Source organism: Rousettus aegyptiacus, unplaced genomic scaffold (assembly GCF_014176215.1).
Source record: "Rousettus aegyptiacus isolate mRouAeg1 unplaced genomic scaffold, mRouAeg1.p scaffold_m13_p_2, whole genome shotgun sequence".
Lineage (NCBI taxonomy): Eukaryota > Metazoa > Chordata > Mammalia > Chiroptera > Pteropodidae > Rousettus > Rousettus aegyptiacus.
Window position 1 is genome coordinate 9,043,436 of NW_023416295.1, and position 6,223 is coordinate 9,049,658.

Consider the following 6,223-nt stretch of genomic DNA (forward strand, 5'->3'; position numbering starts at 1 on the left):
ATATGAAGAGAGATGCCAAAATTTTAACATTTAACAAATCAAGAAATGATGTTAAAACCATCGGATACCTATATACAAAACAAAACCCCAAAACAAACAAAAATAAGTTCAATTCCTACCTTGCACAATATTAAAACTTAACTCCAAATGGATTATAAACCTAAATATTAAATCTAAAAATTATAAAACTTCTGCAAAAAATAGATGAGAAAAACTTTGTGACCTCAAATTGGGCAAAGATTTCTTAAAGACCAAAAGCATGATCCATAAAAGAAAATTTGATAAATTGAACTCTATTGAATTAAAAACTTCTGTTCTTTGGAAGATACAGTTAAGAAAATGAAAAGGTGTGCCACAGACTGGGAGAAAATATTTGCAAGTCAAATATAAAGGACTTACATTCAAGGATATAAAGAACTTTCGAAATTCAACAATAAGAAAACAACCAGTCAAAAAACTGAGCATGAAATTTAAACAAACCCTTCACCAAAGGAAATGCAGGGATGGGAAATAGCACATGACAAGATGTGCAAAATTATTAATAATCACAGGAAAGCAAATTAAACCAACAATGGGATACCCCTCTACACCTATAAGGTCGTTAAAGAAAAAGAATGAAAATGTCTCATTCTAGTGAAGATGCAGAGCAAGTGTTCATACACTGCTGGCAGGAATGTAAATGGAGAAACTTCTTTAGTCAACAGTTTGCCAACGTCTTATATTCTTAAACATACACTTATCATGTGGCCCAGCAATGCCACTCCCAGTTGTTTAAGTGAAACAAAAATTTATGTTCACATCAAAGTCTATACTCAAATGTTTAGAGCAGTTTTATTTGTAACCATCAAAAACTGGAAGCAACCCAAATACCCTTCAAATGATGAATGAATGAAAAATGTGTACCGTGACAGCAAACAGGCAATAGCATGCAATAACATGGGAGAACTTTGTATTGGCGTGCTAGGGCCGTCATAACAAAATACTACGAATTGGGTGGCTTAAACAACAAAAATATATTTTCTCACAGTTCTAGGGGCTGGAAGTCCTGAGATGTCAGCAGGGTTGGTTTCTTCTGAGGGCTGTCAGGAAGAATGCCTCTCTCAGCTACTGCTGGTTTGCTGGTAATCTTTGGTATTTCTTGGCTCATAAAAGCTTCCCCCTTATATGTCTTCATCTTCACATGGCAGTATGACATTCTTCTTTTGTGCCTGTCTCTGTCCAAATTTCCTCTTTTTATAAGGACATCAGGTATATTGGACTAGGGACCCATCCTGTGCCAATATGATCTCATATTGACTTAATTAATTATATCTATAATGACCATATTTATAAATAAGGTCACATTTTGAGATACTGGGGATTAGACTTCAACATATAAATTTGTAGGGACACAATTCAACTCATAACAAACCTCACATACATTATGTTAAAAGAAATAATTCAGACTCCAAATGCTACGTACTGTGTTGCTCTATTTATATGCCTTTCTGGAAAAATCAAAACATTAGGGACAGAAAACACATTGGTGGTTGCCCACAGCTGGAGTAGGAAAGAGGTTGACCACAAGAGGACCAGGGGGAATTCTTTTGGAGTCACAGAACTGTTTTATATCTTGATTGTAGAGGTGGTTATGTAACTGCATTTGCTCATTAAAACTTGTTAAACTATGCAGAAAAAGGGTGAATTTTGATCTATATTTATTGTACTTTAGTAAAAGAACATAGGAAAAGTAAATGGTTACCACTTATGGACATTTTTCACTTAAAACCTTGCATTTCTATGGGCAAAAATTAACTTTACTGTATAGTGAGACTAGAAAAATAAGGACTTTTGTCCATCATTGGCCACCCACTAAGCACAAAATTGATGAGAATGTTCTGGAAAGTCATTGGGCAAAAAAAAAAAAAAAAAAAAATCTACATATATGTAAACCCTTTGAACCATTAATAAGGATTATTCCTAGAGAAATAATGTGCTTACAAAGATTCTCAAATATTCTAAATACTGTACCAAAAGGAAATTGAAGAATTCAAGTAAGATTTGTGTGGTGGGATTGTGATGAGGTCTCTAAATTAATGGTCTCTAAATTAAATCTATTACTATAAATTAATAGATTTATATTCATTGACACAAAAGATGTCTGCAGTATACTGGACTCACATGATGCTCTAACTAAGCCCACATGCCCCTCTTCCTGAAGACTAAAGCATGTCATACTTAACTCCTAAGACCAATGTAGTCAAGATTCTTTCTTCCAAGAGTATGGAATTCAATCTAAGAGGTGTTAATTTTCAAATGGTTAACAAGAATGGAACATTTAAACTCCAGAGCTGTGAGGAAGCCAAAGCAGTGAAGAGAAATAAAAAAGCAGATGTTCATAAAGAAGCAGACGTGGGACTAACAGCCTCAGAGAAAGAGACTGAAGAGTGCTAGGGACAGGGGATTTTTGATGATCACTTCTTGATTCCAGTATGTCTTGATAACCAGCTGTTCTTTTACCCTTGAGTGTTCTGAAACATGTACTTGATCTCTTCTTTCAAATTTCCTTTTCTCCTTAAGTTAGTAAATTATTTGTAATTTAAAGATTGCATGAAAAATAGAACTAACAATTTACAACCAAAAAAATGTGTGTCAGAGAAAGAAAGAGAATGAGTAAGCTGGCTGCAGTATACATATAAAACCGTTACTAGTGATTGGTTATTTGTGAAAGGTGATCATAAGTAATTTTACTTTTTCAAAGATACTATACATTTAGAGAAGAAAGTGGTTTTGTTTGTTTGTTTATTTGTTTACAAAGAAATGTACCACTCCATACCAATTCTAATTACTGCAAGTGTAAATTGTTACTGGTTTGATACTTGGTCTTTTATAATAGTTTAGAACTCTGAGCTACTGTCTTTTTTTCCCCACTTCTCAGATAGATCTGCTGGCAATGAGAATGTATTTATTCTGTAATACAAGAGCAATAAGCACATTTAAAATAATTGAAAATGGATTTCACTGTTATGTGTACAGCCTATTTTCAGACAGAAAATTCTAGTCATTTTTTTTATTTCCTTACAACATGGGAATATTTTGTTGTTTCCTTATTTCCCCTTGATAATGGTTTTCTTTTAAATTAGTGCCTTTCTTAGCTCCAGTGATTTTTGCACAAACAAAAAATTATTTTTCTTTAAGTAAAACCACTTTTTAGTAAAAAATTTCCTAAAGGAGATCCAATTTTTTGCTTTTATAGGACTTTATCATATTTAATATTGTTTCATAAAATTTTAGGTATTACAGACGATTAAATTTTAAAAAATAATTAACTACATTTCTCACTTTTCAAATGACATGACTAAAACCTAGAAATGTTAAATTACCAAAGATTACCTTCAAACTGATATTCTGTTTTCTGGAAGGAAGTGGTTTTGTATACTGTGATTGATCTTTGGATAAATCAGTATCTTAGATACTTCTGCTCTAAACAACATTATTTCAACATCTGCAATTTACCCTTTTTCTTAAACATTTTACATTCTCATTGGTAATAGTATCTAAATGCAATCGTACCTCATCATCGCAGTTCCTGTCCTCTCCTCCTCCTCCTCCTTTTTAAAATAGGGTTTGACACATAAGAGTGTTTGAAGATCTTGTCTTCACTTTTTTTTGAACTGGTAACAAGTGAGAGAAATGATAAAAGGTCCTGACAGAGAGTAGGCATTTGTTTCTTGCTCCTACTTAGGTTTACAAATTCAAGAAATCAGTAACACTCACTTACCAAGTATGTACTATAAGTCAGGAATTAAACTAAAGGTTTTATGTGGATCATTTTATTTAAGCCTCCCAACAAGCCTAGTAAAATGTTCTTAGAGTTTCCTGTGGACACTGAGGCCCAAAGAACTTGCTCAAAGTCAAACAGATGGGAAGAAGTGAAGTTCTGATTCAAATGCAGGTAGTCTTAAGAGACCAGATTCTAAATTTGGACACTACATTTGGTCAAGGTCACTGAGACTTAATACTTTGACTTGGTAATATTTCTGGATCACCACTTGCAGATGTGTGTCATTGTGACCATTGGCTGAGTTTCTCCATGGAGAGAGACTCATGTAGTCTCCAGGCAAGGTTGAGGTTGCCCACTTAGATCCAATTCAGACTGCTTGTTTGCTCCTCTAGCTGTGGTTTCAGGGTCGTCTTTTAGGGAAATATCCTACCTGCCTGAAGTTCAAGATGTTCTATGCTGATAACTGAGTGACTGTATTCACAAAAACATTTTTTCTTGAGTCTATTTACCTCTAAAAGCAATGTTAAAGGTTACTTTGCTTGCACTGATTGCTTTTGGCATCTGTGGAAATTCACACAAACTTACAGAGGTTTGCCCTGGTATTTGAGGACCACAAGTGTGTACAAATACAATTTAAAAAAAAATTAAATTGTTGCTATTAACCTGTGAATGCTAATATATAACCAAAGGATTATATTAATGCAGAATAGATTTGGGCATGACAAATATATTTGGTGGCTATTAAATTTTTATTCTTATCATGTTGCTAGATATTATTTAATCCTAAATCATAAATATCAATGTTACTTATAATTAAAATATCAATGTTACTTATAATTAAAAAATCTAGATGATATAGACATCTAGAAATAATTATATTGGTTAAGAAAATTCCATTCATAATATTGAGTGCAACGGTTATTAAAATATATTTATATAAATAATTATGTTAAAATGTTATGGCATGTGATTAAATAAAAAAATATTATAACCACCACCAATTAGGATATGGGATATAAGTTCTTTTTTTGTGTGAAAAATGCCACAAAAATTTTACCTAATACGAGAGATTTTAATATTTTTCTTTTTGCTTATTTCTGTCTTCAACACTAAATATGTATTATTTATATAGGAAAAAACATAAAAATATTAGTTTATGACAATATATAAGGAGGTAACCTATTGACAAAGAAGCATATTTTAGGTGTATGGATGAAAGGCAAATATAAAAGGCATCTCATTGAAAACACTTTCTTAAGAATTTAGTTATGCAAATGTTAGGGACCATATGCTAAGGATTGCGGTCTGCCATGCAAATAGCTCATCTTCTAATGGCCTAAGGGAGCTTGCCCAGGTTTGGAGATTATTTAAAGTTATCTTAAATAACCAAGTCCATTTATTCTATAGAACCAAGTAGAGTAAATAAATAAATAAATAAATAAAATTAAAATCTATTCCAAATAGAAATATATCAGCTGCATTATAAAAAACATGTAGGTTTGTTATATTATTAATTTCCTTAGGACCAATTATGTCTGTATGCATTCGAATTACCTTGAGAATGAAATTTATGTTGGCCTAGAGCAAAAAATCTTATTCCTTCTAAGGTCCATCTGGCCATTTGTAATTTTACTTATTGACAGGTTTCCAAAAAGAGTCTAACCATCTCCAAAGTAGACCTTCCCTTATATTTAGGATTGCATAAAACTTTAAATGTGTTGTCAGTGCACATGAGTTTAAACTTCTTAAAAAGCTCCCCTATTGCTCTTTAAGTAAAATCTAAACTTTATAAAACAATTTATAAGGTCCTCTGTGATCTGGGCCTTTCCTCCTCCACTTGTCCCATCCACCATGATTCTCCAGGCCCTCAGTATGCTCGGATTAAACTGGATTTATTTCAGTCAGTTGACTGTGTCATAGTCTTTCATTTCTGCACCTATGTAAGTGCCATTCCCTGTGTTTGGAACATACCGCCCATTCTCCCACCCAGCTCCTACTCAGATTTAAAGTCTGGGCTGAGGGGTCCCATTTCCTCTGGGAAACACATGATAGTGACAACAGCACTATTGCCTGTCCACCGTATGGAAAGTCTGCATTGCGCATGTAGTGATAGTTATCACGCAGCCTCTTTTTTGAACGTTTCAGAAGATGTAGTGATAGTTATCACGCAGCCTCTTTTTTGATGTTTTCAGAAGATGAATTTTATTCTTTCTCCAATAAGGTATGTAGGAAAGATCACGAGAGCCAAAAAATTCTGGTCCTTGGGTCATGTGTTTGCTGTGAATGTGACCCCTCAATGAGTTACTCAACATCCCTGGCCCTCAGTTTCTTCCATTGCACAAAGGACCGATAAAAATACCCTCGTCACAAATTTAACTTTAGAAACAAATTAGGTCATTTATATGAAAGCATTTTTTTGAAATGATAAAGTGTCGTGTTATATCTGTTATTTTACTGTCC